Source organism: Oncorhynchus keta, unplaced genomic scaffold (genome assembly GCF_023373465.1).
Source record: "Oncorhynchus keta strain PuntledgeMale-10-30-2019 unplaced genomic scaffold, Oket_V2 Un_contig_3577_pilon_pilon, whole genome shotgun sequence".
Taxonomy (NCBI): Eukaryota; Metazoa; Chordata; class Actinopteri; order Salmoniformes; family Salmonidae; genus Oncorhynchus; species Oncorhynchus keta.
Genome location: NW_026287319.1, coordinates 19592 through 41411, shown reverse-complemented (window position 1 = coordinate 41411; position 21820 = coordinate 19592). Strand labels below are relative to the sequence as shown.

Below are 21820 nucleotides of genomic sequence, written 5' to 3'. Positions count from 1 at the left end.
GACCGTTTTCGAAATTCTTTCGATTTTTTTGTCAATTACACATGTGTAAGAACTGTATGAATATACTTTTGTCCAATTTTATTATCATAATTTTTTTTTTTTTTACATGCGCATAAGGGATATGTTTTGTCCAATTCCAATATGATTTCATAGGAAGTCAAAGTCAAAAGTCAAAATGTCAAAATTTTGTAAAAACTTCACACACCCTTAAAAAGTGCTTTCTGGACCGTTTTTTGAAATTCTTTCAATTTTTTTGTCAATTACACATGTGTAAGAACTGTATGAATATACTTTTGTCCAATTTTATTATCTTATTTTTTTTTATATTTTTTTAAATTGTGCATAAGGATTTTTTTGTGGGCCAAATGACGTAAGAAATTTGACATGCTCAAAAATCCTGCAGAAATGCAAAATTGACTGGCCTGATGAACTCGGGATGGCCGGGCAGTGATAGTTGTTCCTTTCCATCACTCGTTGTGTTGACTTCATCATGTCCATTTTGTGATGTTTTTTCACTATATAATCATATTGCAAGTGCACGTGCATTTGCAATATGTTTCAATGTGCATTTACCATATGAAATTTGACCTTGCTCAAAAATGCAAAATTGACTGGTCTGATGAACACAGGATGGCCGAGCAGTGATAGTTGTACATTTCCATCACTCGTTGTGTTGATTTCATCATCTCCGTTAGGTGATGTTTTTACACTATAGAATCATATTGCAAATGCACGTGCATTGTTGTGCAACTGGTAACCCAAAAATAAAAATATGGTTGTAAATGCATTTACCGGTCATTCTGATATTAATGCTCGCTATGGGAACACAGGATGGCCGGGCAGTGATAGTTGTACATTTCCATCACTCGTTGTGTTGATTTCATCATGTCCATTAGGTGATGTTTTTACACTATAGAATCATATTGCAAGTGCGCGCGCATTTGCAATATGTTTCAATGTGCATTTACCATATGAAATTTGACATGCTCAAAAATGCAAAATTGACTGGTCTGATGGACACAGGATGGCCGAGCAGTGATAGTTGTACATTTCCATCACTCGTTGTGTTGATTTCATCATGTCCATTAGGTGATGTTTTTTCACTATAGAATCATATTGCAAGTGCACGCGCATTTGCAATATGTTTCAATGTGCATTTACCATATGAAATTTGACATGCTCAAAATGCAAAATTGACTGGTCTGATGAACACAGGATGGCTGAGCAGTGATAGTTGTACATTTCCATCACCTGTTGTGTTGATTTCATCATGTCCATTTGTTTATGTTTTCTCACTTTTGCAAAGTCACTGTGCATTTGCAATATGGTTCAATGGGCAGGTACCATCACGAATTTGTCATGCTATAAAAATCCTGCAGGAATGTGAAATTGACTGGTCTGATGAACACAGGATGGCCGAGCAGTGATAGTTGTACATTTCCATCACTTGTTGTGTTGATTTCATCATGTCCATTAGGTGATGTTTTTTCACTATAGAATCATATTGCAAATGCACGTGCATTGTTGTGCAACTGGTAACCCAAAAATTAAAATATGGTTGTAAATGCATTTACCGGGACTCCTATTATCCATGCCCGCTATGGGAGTACCCTACTACGGCCCTCTATCTATGGGGGCAGTCCTGAGTGCTTTATGGACTGTTTAAAATATTCTGATGGATACGCATGTTGTGCAACTGGTGATTGAAAATAGGCACCTGGTAACCCAAAAATGAAAATATGGTTGTGAATGCATTTACCGGTCATTCTGATATTAATGCCCGCTATGGGAACACAGGATGGCCGAGCAGTGATAGTTGTACATTTCCATCACTCGTTGTGTTGATTTCATCATGTCCATTAGGTGATGTTTTTACACTATAGAATCATATTGCAAGTGCGCGCGCATTTGCAATATGTTTCAATGTGCATTTACCATATGAAATTTGAAATGCTCAAAAATGCAAAATTGACTGGTCTGATGGACACAGGATGGCCGAGCAGTGACAGTTGTACATTTCCATCACTCGTTGTGTTGATTTCATCATGTCCATTAGGTGATGTTTTTTCACTATAGAATCATATTGCAAATGCACGTGCATTGTTGTGCAACTGGTAACCCAAAAATAAAAATATGGTTGTAAATGCATTTACCGGTCATTCTGATATTAATGCTCGCTATGGGAACACAGGATGGCCGGGCAGTGATAGTTGTACATTTCCATCACTCGTTGTGTTGATTTCATCATGTCCATTAGGTGATGTTTTTACACTATAGAATCATATTGCAAGTGCGCGCGCATTTGCAATATGTTTCAATGTGCATTTACCATATGAAATTTGACATGCTCAAAAATGCAAAATTGACTGGTCTGATGGACACAGGATGGCCGAGCAGTGATAGTTGTACATTTCCATCACTCGTTGTGTTGATTTCATCATGTCCATTAGGTGATGTTTTTCACTATAGAATCATATTGCAAGTGCGCGCGCATTTGCAATATGTTTCAATGTGCATTTACCATATGAAATTTGACATGCTCAAAAATGCAAAATTGACTGGTCTGATGGACACAGGATGGCCGAGCAGTGATAGTTGTACATTTCCATCACTCGTTGTGTTGATTTCATCATGTCCATTAGGTGATGTTTTTCACTATAGAATCATATTGCAAATGCACGTGCATTGTTGTGCAACTGGTAACCCAAAAATAAAAATATGGTTGTAAATGCATTTACCGGTCATTCTGATATTAATGCTCGCTATGGGAACACAGGATGGCCGGGCAGTGATAGTTGTACATTTCCATCACTCGTTGTGTTGATTTCATCATGTCCATTAGGTGATGTTTTTACACTATAGAATCATATTGCAAGTGCGCGCGCATTTGCAATATGTTTCAATGTGCATTTACCATATGAAATTTCACATGCTCAAAAATGCAAAATTGACTGGTCTGATGGACACAGGATGGCCGAGCAGTGATAGTTGTACATTTCCATCACTCGTTGTGTTGATTTCATCATGTCCATTAGGTGATGTTTTTTCACTATAGAATCATATTGCAAATGCACGTGCATTGTTGTGCAACTGGTAACCCAAAAATAAAAATATGGTTGTAAATGCATTTACCGGTCATTCTGATATTAATGCTCGCTATGGGAACACAGGATGGCCGGGCAGTGATAGTTGTACATTTCCATCACTCGTTGTGTTGATTTCATCATGTCCATTAGGTGATGTTTTTACACTATAGAATCATATTGCAAGTGCGCGCGCATTTGCAATATGTTTCAATGTGCATTTACCATATGAAATTTGACATGCTCAAAAATGCAAAATTGACTGGTCTGATGGACACAGGATGGCCGAGCAGTGATAGTTGTACATTTCCATCACTCGTTGTGTTGATTTCATCATGTCCATTAGGTGATGTTTTTCACTATAGAATCATATTGCAAATGCACGTGCATTGTTGTGCAACTGGTAACCCAAAAATAAAAATATGGTTGTAAATGCATTTACCGGTCATTCTGATATTAATGCTCGCTATGGGAACACAGGATGGCCGGGCAGTGATAGTTGTACATTTCCATCACTCGTTGTGTTGATTTCATCATGTCCATTAGGTGATGTTTTTACACTATAGAATCATATTGCAAGTGCGCGCGCATTTGCAATATGTTTCAATGTGCATTTACCATATGAAATTTGACATGCTCAAAAATGCAAAATTGACTGGTCTGATGGACACAGGATGGCCGAGCAGTGATAGTTGTACATTTCCATCACTCGTTGTGTTGATTTCATCATGTCCATTAGGTGATGTTTTTTCACTATAGAATCATATTGCAAATGCACGTGCATTGTTGTGCAACTGGTAACCCAAAAATAAAAATATGGTTGTAAATGCATTTACCGGTCATTCTGATATTAATGCTCGCTATGGGAACACAGGATGGCCGGGCAGTGATAGTTGTACATTTCCATCACTTTCGTTGTGTTGATTTCATCATGTCCATTAGGTGATGTTTTTACACTATAGAATCATATTGCAAGTGCGCGCGCATTTGCAATATGTTTCAATGTGCATTTACCATATGAAATTTGACATGCTCAAAAATGCAAAATTGACTGGTCTGATGGACACAGGATGGCCGAGCAGTGATAGTTGTACATTTCCATCACTCGTTGTGTTGATTTCATCATGTCCATTAGGTGATGTTTTTCACTATAGAATCATATTGCAAATGCACGTGCATTGTTGTGCAACTGGTAACCCAAAAATAAAAATATGGTTGTAAATGCATTTACCGGTCATTCTGATATTAATGCTCGCTATGGGAACACAGGATGGCCGGGCAGTGATAGTTGTACATTTCCATCACTCGTTGTGTTGATTTCATCATGTCCATTAGGTGATGTTTTTACACTATAGAATCATATTGCAAGTGCGCGCATTTGCAATATGTTTCAATGTGCATTTACCATATGAAATTTGACATGCTCAAAAATGCAAAATTGACTGGTCTGATGAACACAGGATGGCTGAGCAGTGATAGTTGTACATTTCCATCACTCGTTGTGTTGATTTCATCATGTCCATTTGTTTATGTTTTCTCACTTTTGCAAAGTCACTGTGCATTTGCAATATGGTTCAATGGGCAGGTACCATCACGAATTTGTCATGCTATAAAAATCCTGCAGGAATGTGAAATTGACTGGCCCGATGAACTCGGGATAGCTGGGCAGTGATTCTGGTTCATCTCCATGGCTCGTTAGGGTTGATTTCAGAATGTCACTTTTGGTGATGGTCCCTCTCCGTTTAAACATATTGCTAATGTACAAAAGTCAACTAGCAAGTCAGTGTCCATCAGTCAATTAGATGTCATTTGACACCAAACTGATACCAATTGACACCAAACCCACTTTTTCCAACTCATTTAGAAGCCAACTATCATATATGTCAGAGCAGGCCCATAATTCACAGCGCCTTTAGTTTAAAAACATAATAAAAACGTAAAACACATAGTTACGTTCTAGCTGCGGGTCCAGGTCAGACATTATGTGAAGGCCTATGTGAGGCGACCCCGAATCCCGAGTTTCGGCTCGATAGGTCCTTCGGTGCCCGAGTAAAACCCTAATTGGTGCTGAAAATCCACTTTTTTCCATGCCTTGCTATGGGGTCCTTGAATGAGCAATCGGACCGAAACGTTGGGGTCCGTCTCTATGGGCCGAGCCGGTTCCAATGCACCTAGTCTTGTGTCTCTGAGACTTTTCTAAATGTCGCCATTTTCGTAATGGTCAAAATGAATTGAAATCATTGCAAATGTACGAGGCTATTTCTCGGTCCGAGAACCTTCTAGAGCCACCTAACTCACCACGCACTATCGACCCGAGGTCTAGAACAGGTTTCTAAAGTTTCGGAACTCTAGGTCTGACGGTTCTTTTTAGCTCGAACAAAGCTAACTATTGGAGGCACTGTCTGTCTCTACAACCCCCAATACGTCCCTCCTTCCAAGTTGTGTGTCTGTGTGATTTAGTTTTCCTTTGAAATTTTATGGGAAAATGACTGATTTACAGTTCATGGGGGTTGCCTAATCACACATATGAAGTTTTGGACAGATCTGACTTTTTAACCCCTCGAAACAGCCCCTGAGACACCAATTAAGGCACTTCCGGTTGGCACAGGAAGCTATAAGTCAACACATATCCTCACTGGGCTATGCTTTTACAGAATCCTGTGTTTTAAGTCCTTACGTTAAGAATTGACTGATTTACACAGGGTTGAATGCACTATGTCTATCAAACTGCAGGCAGGTAATGGAAAACACTTTTAGGGTGATTTTAACCACTTCCGGTTGGTCCAGGAAGCCTAGAATCAACACAGGTAGACCTCATACTGGCCTGATGGACTGTTACCAAAGACAGGTTCATACGGCATTCATAACCCATATAGACTTCAGGTTGAATTTAGGGGTAAAGGCAATGTATTCCTATGGGGAGAGAAATCAATGCAAACTATTTGAAGTAAACACCTTCTTTTAACTATTAAGGGTTAATGCCACACGGTCAAGGTTAGGCTTGCACGGATCGGAAGGACCTTAGGAACGTACCTGAGGTCGAATTGTGCTTCTCACCCTAACGGTTCTCTCACTGTCACCCAAAAGCAAATGACGTTGTGGGGCAGGCTTCATTTTGGGCCTACTTTTCTAATGGTCGCTGCGCTCAGACCGAGCGAGCTACGGTCAAGCGGGATATCTCGTTGAACTCGGCACGGCCTAGACATTATGTTTATGCCATTGCCTGCTCTCTGTGTCTTTAAGAACCACACTTTTTCACTCCATCCTTGCTGTGTGTGCGTGTGAGAGCTTTTCTTTGACATCTGCTGGGAGAAATGACTGATTTACAGTTTAGGAGGGTTACCTGGTCACACATATGAAGTTTTGGAGAGATGTGACTTTTCTAACCCTTCAAAACAGACAGTGTGACCCAATTAAAGGCACTTCCGGTTGGCACAGGAAGCTATAAGTAAACACATGTCTTGATTGACATAAACACTTACAGAATCCTGAGTTTTAAGTCTTTAAGTTAAGAATTGACTGATCTATGATCTACACAGTGTTGAATGCAGTCATTTTCACCTTTGAAGGTTATGTACATCAAAACTCCTTTTGGGTCAATCTAACCACTTCCGGTTGCTCCAGGAAGCTTAGAATCGACACAGGTAGACCTCATAGTGGTCTGATGGACTGTCATAGAAGACAGGTTCATAAGGCATTCATAACCCACATAGGCTTCAGGTTGAATTTAGAGGTGCAGGCAATGTATTCCTATGGGGAGAGAAGTCAATGCAAACTCTTTGATGTAAACACCTTCTTTTAACTATTAAGGGTTAATGCCACAGGGTCAAGGTTAGGCTTGCACGGATCGGGAGGACCTTAGGAACGTACCTGAGGTCGAATTGTGCTTCTCACCCTAACGGTTCTCTCACTGTCACCCAAAAGCAAATGACGTTGTGGGGCAGGCTTCATTTTGGGCCTAATTTTCTAATGGTCGCTGCGCTTAGACCGAGCGAGCTACGTTCAGCGGGATATCTCGTTGAACTCGGCACGGCCTAGAGATTATTATGTGTATGCCATTGCCTGCTCTCTGTGTCTTTGAGAACCGCACTTTTCACTCCATCCTTGCTGTGTGTGCGTGTGAGAGATTTTCTTTGACATCTGTTGGGAGAAATGACTGATTTACAGTTCACGAGGGTTACCTAGTCACACATATGAAGTTTTGAAAAGATCTGACCTTTTTAACCCATGGAAACTGCCACTGTGACACCATTAAAGGCACTTCCGGTTGGCACAGGAAGCTATAAATAAACTCATATCATGATTGGGGTATGCCTTTACAGAATCCCGAGTTTTAAGTCTTTACGTTAAGAACTGAGTTATTTACGGAGGGTTTAGTGAGTGTGTGTTATTTCAGAAAATCATAGAAAATCACAGAAATCTCGCAGAGCTCCGCAGCACACTTTAAAAAGATTCGTAAGAACAACCTGCAACTGGATCTGTAACCGTTGAAAAAAAAAACACCTATCCGTGAACATCACCAAGGTGTCGTTGTACGATTTCTCTTAAATGACGATAGATAAATGGCTGGTTCTTTTTTTATTGACACCGGAGGCTCCTTGACTTTGACGTGAAGTGGAAAAATAATTTCTCTATTTTCATTTTGGACCTTTAATCCCAGATAAATGGCCATAACTCAAAAACCGTTGAGGCCTAGACGCCATCTTGTTCGGGGCCAACTGCCCATTATGCCGCCCCTACGCTCACCGAGTTTCGGCTTCTAAATATTTTCAGTTTTCGAGATAAGGCCCCGTCGTGAATCGTGATGTTTTGTAGCAATAGCCATATGATTGCTTATGCCCTCTTGTGGGAATTTCCGGGACATGGGAAAATGACATAAATCTTATTATTTTTGTAAAACGGAAACCGAATGTCCGACAACGTTCATTTGATGACTTCCTGGTAGGTCCGGCCCTGCCGCTCGGCCCGACGCCGTCCGCGAATTTTACAAACGATTTCGGACGTCTAGTAAGGGACCGTACATTTGCAATATGGACTTTCTCACTAACCATACAGGTACTGCCGAATTCTTCCCTTAAGGTATGTACAGTCAATCTCAAATAAAACTGTGAAGGACCTCGGTGTTACTCTGGACCCTGATCTCTCTTTTGACGAACATATCAAGGACAGCCTTTTTCCATCTATGTAACATTGCAAAAATCAGAAATTTTCTGTCCAAAAATGATGCAGAAAAATTAATCCATGCTTTTGTTACTTCTAGGTTAGACTACTGCAATGCTCTACTTTCTGGCTACCCGGATAAAGCACTAAATAAACTTCAGTTAGTGCTAAATACGGCTGCTAGAATCCTGACTAGAACCAAAAAATTTGATCATATTACTCCAGTGCTAGCCTCCCTAGACTGGCTTCCTGTCAAAGCAAGGGCTGATTTCAAGGTTTTACTGCTAACCTACAAAGCATTACATGGGCTTGCTCCTACCTACCTCTCTGATTTGGTCCTGCCGTACATACCTACACGTACGCTACGGTCACAAGACGCAGGCCTCCTAATTGTCCCTAGAATTTCTAAGCAAACAGCTGGAGGCATGGCTTTCTCCTATAGAGCTCCATTTTTATGGAACGGTCTGCCTACCCATGTCAGAGACGCAGACTCGGTCTCAACCTTTAAGTCTTTACTGAAGACTCATCTCTTCAGTGGGTCATATGATTGAGTGTAGTCTGGCCCAGGAGTGGGAAGGTGAACGGAAAGGCTCTGGAGCAACGAACCGCCCTTGCTGTCTCTGCCTGGCCGGTTCCACTCTCTCCACTGGGATTCTCTGCCTCTAACCCTATTACAGGGGCTGAGTCACTGCCTTACTAGGGCTCTTTCATACAGTCACTAGGAGGGGTGCGTCACTTGAGTGGGTTGAGTCACTGATGTGATCTTCCTGCCCGGGTTGGCGCCCCCCCTTGGGTTGTGCCGTGGCGGAGATCTTTGTGGGCTATACTCGGCCTCGTCTCAGGATGGTAAGTTGGTGGTTGAAGCTATCCATCTAGTGGTGTGGGGGCTGTGCTTTGGCAAAGTGGGTGGGGTTATATCCTTCCTGTTTGGCCCTGTTCTGGGGTTATCATCGGATGGGGCCACAGTGTCTCCTGACCCCTCCTGTCTCAGCCTCTAGTATTTATGCTGCAGTAGTTCATGTGTCGGGGTGCTAGGGTCAGTTTGTTATATCTGGAGTACTCCTCTAGGGTAACACGTTGACTCGGTCAAATAATTCACTTTCTACTCCAGCATATTTCCTGTCAACTCAATAACTCTCATTCCACTAAGACGTGAAAGGCATTTAATGTCATAGTTTCATAAGAACCAAAAACAGTCTGAGTCAGTCAGCCTCCGTCAGAGAGAGAGTGACCTCCAGACCAGATGGATGAGGCCGGAGAACGTACCCATGACGGGAGCTTTGTTCCTGGGACCAGCACAGAGATGTTGGGTGAGAGCCCAGGCTGGCCCGGGGTAAAAGTCTGGCAGGAGTGAGATCAGAATCTCGGGATGCCAACTACTGCCATTGTGCCCTTGAGCAAGAGATGCTCCAGGGCAAATGTAGCTCTGTAGCTATTCCAACGCTGCTTCCAGCCTCGTGCGTGCGTGCGTGCGTGCGTGCGGCGTCTGGGGGACAAATTTCAGATTCACATTCAGTATAACCATCTAGTACAGAGTCAGACCCCCTTTGCATCCAGAACAGCCTGAATTCTTCAGGGCACTGAAACATTGCTCAAATTGGTGTTTTTCCACTCTTCAATTGTCCAGTGTTGGTGATGGCCTGCCCAATGGAGCAGCTTCTTCTTGTTTTTAGCTGATAGGAACCCAGGGTGGTCGTCTGCTGCAATAGCCAATCGGTGACAAGGACCGACACGTTGTGAGTTCTGAGCAGTTATTTTCCTGTTTGTGTTCCACCTGTTAGCTTGCATAATCCTCCTTGGACATCTCATCAACGAGGTGTTTCCCACCCACAGGACTGCCGCTGACTGGATGTTAGTGTTTGTCGCACCGTTCTCTGTAAACCCTAGACACTGTCGTGCGTGAAAACTCCAGGAGGCCGTTTGAGATAGAATAACCTACGGTGTGACGGTTCTAGTAATGGAACAGTAACTGAATGCCCTGATGCCTGTGTGCTTTATATGGTAAGTTACCCATTCTAATGGAACAGTAACTCAAATCAAAATCAAATCAAATGTATTTATATAGCCCTTCGTACATCAGCTGATATGTCAAAGTGCTGTACAGAAACCCAGCCTAAAACCCCAAACAGCAAGCAATGCAGGTGTAGAAGCATAACTGGATGCCTGTGTGCTTTATATAGTAGGTTACCCATTCTAATGGAACAGTAACTGAATGCCTCGATGCCTGTGTGCTTTATATAGTAGGTTACCCATTCTAATGGAACAGTAACTGAATGCCTCGATGCCTGTGTGCTTTATATAGTAGGTTACCCATTCTAATGGAACAGTAACTGAATGCCTCGATGCCTGTGTGCTTTATATAGTAGGTTACCCATTCTAATGGAACAGTAACTGAATGCCTCGATGCCTGCCTGCTTTATATAGTAGGTTACCCATTCTAATGGAACAGTAACTGAATGCCTCGATGCCTGTGTGCTTTATATGGTAGGTTACCCATTCTAATGGAACAGTAACTGAATGCCTCGATGCCTGCCTGCTTTATATAGTAGGTTACCCATTCTAATGGAACAGTAACTGAATGCCTCGATGCCTGTGTGCTTTATATAGTAGGTTACCCATTCTAATGGAACAGTAACTCAAATCAAAATCAAGTCAAATGTATTTATATAGCCCTTCGTACATCAGCTGATATCTCAAAGTGCTGTACAGAAACCCAGCCTAAAACCCCAAACAGCAAGCAATGCAGGTGTAGAAGCATAACTGGATGCCTGTGTGCTTTATATAGTAGGTTACCCATTCTAATGGAACGGTAACTGAATGCCTCGATGCCTGTGTTTTATATAGTAGGTTACCCATTCTAATGGAACAGTAACTGAATGCCCTGATGCCTGTCTGCTTTATATAGGAAGCCACGGCCACAAGACTCACTGTCTGTAAAAGCAAAACATTTTTATGAACGGGGTGGTGTAGCTAATAAACTTGCCACTGAGTGCAAGTTATATTGTACATAACTGGTACGAGGACAGGGATATGTGGTATGAGGTCTCCAGGGTTAGGATAGTATCCTACCTGGTACGAGGACAGGGATATGTTGTGCGAGGGCTCCAGGGTTAGGGTAGTATCCTACCTGGTACGAGGACAGGGATATGTTGTGTGAGGGCTCCAGGGTTAGGGTAGTATCCTACCTGGTACGAGGACAGGGATATGTTGTGTGAGGGCTCCAGGGTTAGGGTAGTATCCTACCTGGTACGAGGACAGGGATATGTTGTGTGAGGGCTCCAGGGTTAGGGTAGTATCCTACCTGGTACGAGGACAGGGATATGTTGTGTGAGGGCTCCAGGGTTAGGGTAGTATCCTACCTGGTACGAGGACAGGGATATGTTGTGTGAGGGCTCCAGGGTTAGGGTAGTATCCTACCTGGTACGAGGACAGGGATATGTTGTGTGAGGGCTCCAGGGTTAGGGTAGTATCCTACCTGGTACGAGGACAGGGATATGTTGTGTGAGGGCTCCAGGGTTAGGGTAGTATCCTACCTGGTACGAGGACAGTGATATGTTGTGTGAGGGCTCCAGGGTTAGGGTAGTATCCTACCTGGTACGAGGACAGGGATATGTTGTGCGAGGGCTCCAGGGTTAGGGTAGTATCCTACCTGGTAAGAGGACAGGGATATGTTGTGTGAGGGCTCCAGGGTTAGGGTAGTATCCTACCTGGTACGAGGACAGGGATATGTTGTGTGAGGGCTCCAGGGTTAGGGGTAGGGTTAGGGTAGTATCATACCTGGTACGAGGACAGGGATATGTTGTGTGAGGGCTCCAGGGTTAGGGTAGTATCCTACCTGGTACGAGGACAGGGATATGTTGTGTGAGGGCTCCAGGGTTAGGTAGTATCCTACCTGGTACGAGGACAGGGATATGTTGTGTGAGGGCTCCAGGGTTAGGGTAGTATCCTACCTGGTACGAGGACAGGGATATGTTGTGTGAGGGCTCCAGGGTTAGGGTAGTATCCTACCTGGTACGAGGACAGGGATATGTTGTGTGAGGGCTCCAGGGTTAGGGTAGTATCCTACCTGGTACGAGGACAGGGATATGTGGTATGAGGTCTCCAGGGTTAGGGTAGTATCCTACCTGGTACGAGGACAGGGATATGTTGTGTGAGGGCTCCAGGGTTAGGGTAGTATCCTACCTGGTACGAGGACAGGGATATGTTGTGCGAGGGCTCCAGGGTTAGGGTAGTATCCTACCTGGTACGAGGACAGGGATATGTTGTGTGAGGGCTCCAGGGTTAGGGTAGTATCCTACCTGGTACGAGGACAGGGATATGTTGTGTAAGGGCTCCAGGGTTAGGGTAGTATCCTACCTGGTACGAGGACAGGGATATGTTGTGTGAGGGCTCCAGGGTTAGGGTAGTATCCTACCTGGTACAAGGACAGGGATATGTTGTGTGAGGGCTCCAGGGTTAGGGTAGTATCCTACCTGGTACGAGGACAGGGATATGTTGTGTGAGGTCTCCAGGGTTAGGGTAGTATCCCACCTGGTACGAGGACAGGGATATGTTGTGTGAGGGCTCCAGGGTTAGGGTAGTATCCTACCTGGTACGAGGACAGGGATATGTGGTGTGAGGGCTCCAGGGTTAGGGTAGTATCCTACCTGGTACGAGGACAGGGATATGTTGTGCGAGGGCTCCAGGGTTAGGTAGTATCCTACCTGGTACGAGGACAGGGATATGTTGTGCGAGGGCTCCAGGGTTAGGGTAGTATCCTACCTGGTACGAGGACAGGGATATGTTGTGCGAGGGCTCCAGGGTTAGGGTAGTATCCCACCTGGTACGAGGACAGGGATATGTTGTGTGAGGGCTCCAGGGTTAGGGTAGTATCCTACCTGGTACGAGGACAGGGATATGTTGTGCGAGGGCTCCAGGGTTAGGTAGTATCCCACCTGGTACGAGGACAGGGATATGTTGTGCGAGGGCTCCAGGGTTAGGTAGTATCCCACCTGGTACGAGGACAGGGATATGTTGTGCGAGGGCTCCAGGGTTAGGGTAGTATCCCACCTGGTACGAGGACAGGGATATGTTGTGCGAGGGCTCCAGGGTTAGGGTAGTATCCCACCTGGTACGAGGACAGGGATATGTTGTGTGAGGGCTCCAGGGTTAGGGTAGTATCCTACCTGGTACGAGGACAGGGATATGTGGTGTGAGGGCTCCAGGGTTAGGGTAGTATCCTACCTGGTACGAGGACAGGGATATGTTGTGTGAGGGCTCCAGGGTTAGGGTAGTATCCTACCTGGTACGAGGACAGGGATATGTTGTGCGAGGGCTCCAGGGTTAGGGTAGTATCCTACCTGGTACGAGGACAGGGATATGTTGTGCGAGGGCTCCAGGGTTAGGGTAGTATCCTACCTGGTACGAGGACAGGGATATGTTGTGCGAGGGCTCCAGGGTTAGGTTAGTATCCTACCTGGTACGAGGACAGGGATATGTTGTGCGAGGGCTCCAGGGTTAGGGTAGTATCCTACCTGGTACGAGGACAGGGATATGTTGTGCGAGGGCTCCAGGGTTAGGGTAGTATCCTACCTGGTACGAGGACAGGGATATGTTGTGCGAGGGCTCCAGGGTTAGGGTAGTATCCTACCTGGTACGAGGACAGGGATATGTGGTGTGAGGGCTCCAGGGTTAGGGTAGTATCCTACCTGGTACGAGGACAGGGATATGTTGTGTGAGGGCTCCAGGGTTAGGTAGTATCCTACCTGGTACGAGGACAGGGATATGTGGTGTGAGGGCTCCAGGGTTAGGGTAGTATCCTACCTGGTACGAGGACAGGGATATGTGGTGTGAGGGCTCCAGGGTTAGGTAGTATCCTACCTGGTACGAGGACAGGGATATGTTGTGTGAGGGCTCCAGGGTTAGGGTAGTATCCTACCTGGTACGAGGACAGGGATATGTTGTGTGAGGGCTCCAGGGTTAGGGTAGTATCCTACCTGGTACGAGGACAGGGATATGTTGTGTGAGGGCTCCAGGGTTAGGTAGTATCCTACCTGGTACGAGGACAGGGATAAGTTGTGTGAGGGCTCCAGGGTTAGGGTAGTCTCCTACCTGGTACGAGGACAGGGATAAGTTGTGTGAGGGCTCCAGGGTTAGGGTAGTATCCTACCTGGTACGAGGACAGGGATATGTTGTGTGAGGGCTCCAGGGTTAGGGTAGTATCCTACCTGGTACGAGGACAGGGATATGTGGTGCGAGGGCTCCAGGGTTAGGGTAGTATCCTACCTGGTACGAGGACAGGGATATGTTGTGCGAGGGCTCCAGGGTTAGGGTAGTATCCTACCTGGTACGAGGACAGGGATATGTTGTGCGAGGGCTCCAGGGTTAGGGTAGTATCCTACCTGGTACGAGGACAGGGATATGTGGTGTGAGGGCTCCAGGGTTAGGGTAGTATCCTACCTGGTACGAGGACAGGGATATGTTGTGTGAGGGCTCCAGGGTTAGGGTAGTATCCTACCTGGTACGAGGACAGGGATATGTTGTGTGAGGGCTCCAGGGTTAGGGTAGTATCCTACCTGGTACGAGGACAGGGATATGTTGTGTGAGGGCTCCAGGGTTAGGGTAGTATCCTACCTGGTACGAGGACAGGGATATGTTGTGTGAGGGCTCCAGGCAGCACGTTGACCAGCTCCGTCAGCATGTTGAAGCAGCACTGTCTTGTCTTGACACTTTTCTCCTTCATCTGCTTATGCAGGGCCTTAACGATCATTGGCACCTGCAGCAGCACCCGGTGGGAGGGAGAAATATCAGACATACCACTGACTAATACACACTGACTAATACACACAGACTAATACACACAGACTAATACACACAGACTAATACACACAGACTAATACACACAGACTAATACACACAGACTAATACACACTGACTAATACACACTGACTAATACACACAGACTAATACACACAGACTAATACACACAGACTAATACACACAGACTAATACACACAGACTAATACACACAGACTAATACACACAGACTAATACACACTGACTAATACACACTGACTAATACACACTGACTAATACACACTAGAACTACCACTAGGATATATAGATATACCACGGACTAATACACACTGACTAATACAAACTACAACTACCACTAGGAGATATATACATACTACTGACTAATACACACTGACTAATACATACTGACTAATACACACTGACTAATACACACTGACTAATACACACTGACTAATACACACTGACTAATACACACTGACTAATACACACTGACTAATACACACTACAACTACCACTAGGATATATAGATATACCACGGACTAATACACACTGACTAATACAAACTACAACTACCACTAGGAGATATATACATACTACTGACTAATACATACTGACTAATACATACTGACTAATACATACTGACTAATACACACTGACTAATACACACTACAACTACCACTAGGAGATATATACATACTACTGACTAATACACACTGACTAATACATACTGACTAATACACACTGACTAATACATACTGACTAATACACACTACAACTACCACTAGGAGATATATACATACTACTGACTAATACATACTGACTAATACACACTGACTAATACATACTGACTAATACACACTGACTAATACACACTGACTAATATACACTGACTAATACATACTGACTAATACACACTACAACTACCACTAGGAGATAGACATACCACTGACTAATACATACTGACTAATACATACTGACTAATACACACTGACTAATACATACTGACTAATACATACTGACTAATACATACTGACTAATACATACTGACTAATACATACTACCACTAGGAGATATATACATACTACTGACTAATACATACTGACTAATACATACTACCACTAGGAGATATATACATACTACTGACTAATACACACTGACTAATACATACTGACTAATACACACTACAACTACCACTAGGAGATATATACATACTACTGACTAATACACACTGACTAATACACACTGACTAATACACACTGACTAATACACACTGACTAATACACACTGACTAATACACACTGACTAATATACACTGACTAATACATACTGACTAATACACACTACAACTACCACTAGGAGATAGACATACCACTGACTAATACATACTGACTAATACATACTGACTAATACACACTGACTAATACATACTGACTAATACATACTGACTAATACATACTGACTAATACATACTGACTAATACATACTACCACTAGGAGATATATACATACATACTGACTAATACATACTGACTAATACATACTGACTAATACATACTGACTAATACATACTGACTAATACATACTACCACTAGGAGATATATACATACTACTGACTAATACACACTGACTAATACACACCGACTAATACACACTGACTAATACACACTGACTAATACACACTACAACTACCACTAGGAGATATAGACATACCACTGACTAATACATACTGACTAATACACACTGACTAATACACACTGACTAATACACACTACAACTACCACTAGGAGATAGACATACCACTGACTAATACACACTACAACTACCACTAGGAGATAGACATACCACTGACTAATACATACTGACTAATACACACTGACTAATACACACTACAACTACCACTAGGAGATATAGACATACCACTGACTAATACACACTGACTAATACACACTGACTAATACACACTGACTAATACACACTGACTAATACACACTACAACTACCACTAGGAGATATAGACATACCACTGACTAATACACACTGACTAATACACACTACAACTACCACTAGGAGATATAGACATACCACTGACTAATACATACTGACTAATACACACTGACTAATACACACTGACTAATACACACTGACTAATACACACTACAACTACCACTAGGAGATATATACATACTACTGACTAATACATACTGACTAATACACACTGACTAATACACACTGACTAATACAAACTACAACTACCACTAGGAGATATATACAGACCACTGACTAATACACACTGACTAATACAAACTACAACTTCCACTAGGAGATATAGACATACCACTGACTAATACATACTGACTAATACAAACTACAACTACCACTAGGAGATATACAGACCACTGACTAATACATACTGACTAATACAAACTACAACTACCACTAGGAGATATATACATACCACTGACTAATACATACTGACTAATACACACTGACTAATACAAACTACAACTACCACTAGGAGATATATACAGACCACTGACTAATACAAACTACAACTACCACTAGGAGATATAGACATACCACTGACTAATACATACTGACTAATACACACTGACTAATACATACTGACTAATACACACTGACTAATACACACTGACTAATACACACTGACTAATACACACTGACTAATACATACTGACTAATACAAACTACAACTACCACTAGGAGATATAGACATACCACTGACTAATACATACTGACTAATACAAACTACAACTACCACTAGGAGATATAGACATACCACTGACTAATACATACTGACTAATACAAACTACAACTACCACTAGGAGATAGACATACCACTGACTAATACACACTGACTAATACACACTGACTAATACACACTGACTAATACACACTGACTAATACACACTGACTAATACACACTAGAACTACCACTAGGATATATAGATATACCACGGACTAATACACACTGACTAATACAAACTACAACTACCACTAGGAGATATATACATACTACTGACTAATACATACTGACTAATACAAACTACAACTACCACTAGGAGATATATACATACTACTGACTAATACATACTGACTAATACATACTGACTAATACATACTGACTAATACACACTGACTAATACACTAGAACTACCACTAGGATATATAGATATACCACGGACTAATACACACTGACTAATACAAACTACAACTACCACTAGGAGATATATACATACTACTGACTAATACACACTGACTAATACATACTGACTAATACATACTGACTAATACACACTGACTAATACACACTGACTAATACACACTACAACTACCACTAGGAGATATATACATACTACTGACTAATACATACTAATACATACTGACTAATACATACTGACTAATACACACTACAACTACCACTAGGAGATATATACATACTACTGACTAATACACACTGACTAATACATACTGACTAATACACACTGACTAATACACACTGACTAATACACACTACAACTACCACTAGGAGATATATACATACTACTGACTAATACACACTGACTAATACACACTGACTAATACACACTGACTAATACATACTGACTAATACACACTGACTAATACACACTGACTAATACACACTGACTAATACACACTGACTAATACACACTACAACTACCACTAGGAGATAGACATACCACTGACTAATACATACTGACTAATACATACTGACTAATACACACTGACTAATACATACTGACTAATACATACTGACTAATACATACTACCACTAGGAGATATATACATACTACTGACTAATACATACTGACTAATACACACTGACTAATACATACTGACTAATACATACTGACTAATACATACTGACTAATACATACTACCACTAGGAGATATATACATACTACTGACTAATACACACTGACTAATACATACTGACTAATACATACTGACTAATACATACTACCACTAGGAGATATATACATACTACTGACTAATACACACTGACTAATACATACTGACTAATACACACTACAACTACCACTAGGAGATATATACATACTACTGACTAATACACACTGACTAATACACACTGACTAATACACACTGACTAATACACACTGACTAATACACACTGACTAATACACACTGACTAATACATACTGACTAATACATACTACCACTAGGAGATATATACATACTACTGACTAATACACACTGACTAATACACACTGACTAATACACACTGACTAATACACACTGACTAATACACACTACAACTACCACTAGGAGATATAGACATACCACTGACTAATACATACTGACTAATACACACTGACTAATACACACTACAACTACCACTAGGAGATATAGACATACCACTGACTAATACACACTGACTAATACACACTGACTAATACACACTACAACTACCACTAGGAGATAGACATACCACTGACTAATACATACTGACTAATACACACTGACTAATACACACTACAACTACCACTAGGAGATATAGACATACCACTGACTAATACATACTGACTAATACACACTGACTAATACACACTGACTAATACACACTGACTAATACACACTACAACTACCACTAGGAGATATATACATACTGAGTAATACACACTGACTAATACATACTGACTAATACACACTACAACTACCACTAGGAGATATAGACATACCACTGACTAATACATACTGACTAATACACACTGACTAATACACACTGACTAATACACACTACAATACACCACTAGGAGATATATACATACTACTGACTAATACACACTGACTAATACATACTGACTAATACACACTGACTAATACACACTGACTAATACAAACTACAACTACCACTAGGAGATATATACAGACCACTGACTAATACACACTGACTAATACAAACTACAACTTCCACTAGGAGATATAGACATACCACTGACTAATACATACTGACTAATACAAACTACAACTACCACTAGGAGATATATACAGACCACTGACTAATACATACTGACTAATACAAACTACAACTACCACTAGGAGATATATACATACCACTGACTAATACATACTGACTAATACACACTGACTAATACAAACTACAACTACCACTAGGAGATATATACAGACCACTGACTAATACAAACTACAACTACCACTAGGAGATATAGACATACCACTGACTAATACATACTGACTAATACACACTGACTAATACATACTGACTAATACACACTGACTAATACACACTGACTAATACACACTGACTAATACACACTGACTAATACACACTACAACTACCACTAGGAGATATAGACATACCACTGACTAATACATACTGACTAATACACACTACAACTACCACTAGGAGATATAGACATACCACTGACTAATACATACTGACTAATACACACTGACTAATACACACTACAACTACCACTAGGAGATATAGACATACCACTGACTAATACACACTGACTAATACACACTGACTAATACACACTGACTAATACACACTGACTAATACATACAGACTAATACACACAGACTAATACACACTGACTAATACACACTGACTAATACATACTACAACTACAACTAGGAGATATAGACATACAACTGACTAATACACACTGACTAATACAAACTACAACTAGGAGATATATACATACTACTGACTAATACACACTGACTAATACAAACTACAACTAGGAGATATATACATACTACTGACTAATACACACTGACTAATACACACTGACTAATACACACTGACTAATACATACTGACTAATACATACTACCACTACCATTGTAGTACCATTACTACAGGTAACCAGGTAGTACCATTACTACAGGTAACCAGGTAGTAGTATCTTTAAGACCAGGCTAGTAGGGAACGTGCCAAAACAGCCCAAAAATGTGTATTCTTTAAATATCACACGGCACATATTTAGGATCCTTGGCTAAAAGAACATCACCCAGCATTGGCTTGTAGAGCTTAAGGTCTGGGCGGTGCCTCTCTCTCTCTGTGTGTTTTACCTGGTTCTGCAGCATGGTGAGTGGAGTCTCTCCCTGTTCCATGGCATCTGGGTCACACAGCCAGCTCTGAGCAGGACGGGTCTGCTTCAGCAACGACAGGTAGGCATGGAACACGTCAGCCTTCACGTTCTCCTCCCGCTCCTACAGTCAATACATCAGTCAATAGATCAGTCTTCACGTTCTCCTCCCGCTCCTACAGTCAATACATCAGTCAATACATCAGTCTTCACGTTCTCCTCCCCGCTCCTACAGTCAATACATCAGTCAATACATCAGTCTTCACGTTCTCCTCCCGCTCCTACAGTCAATACATCAGTCAATACATCAGTCTTCACGTTCTCCTCCCGCTCCTACAGTCAATGCATCAGTCAATACATCAGTCTTCACGTCTCCTCCCGCTCCTACAGTCAATACATCAGTCAATACATCAGTCTTCACGTTCTCCTCCCGCTCCTACAGTCAATACATCAGTCAATACATCAGTCTTCACGTTCTCCTCCCGCTCCTACAGTCAATACATCAGTCAATACATCAGCCTTCACGTTCTCCTCCCGCTCCTACAGTCAATACATCAGTCAATACATCAGCCTTCACGTTCTCCTCCCGCTCCTACAATCAATACATCAGTCAATACATCAGCCTTCACGTTCTCCTCCCGCTCCTACAATCAATACATCAGTCAA

The 21820-nt window shown here is 42.1% G+C and overlaps 1 pseudogene; it reads right to left on the bottom strand.

The window, feature by feature from the left end:
* LOC127924037 (cullin-associated NEDD8-dissociated protein 1-like) overlaps positions 1-21317 on the bottom strand; it is a 50281-nt pseudogene extending 28964 nt beyond the window's left edge.
* Positions 21318-21820: the final 503 nt, after the last annotated feature.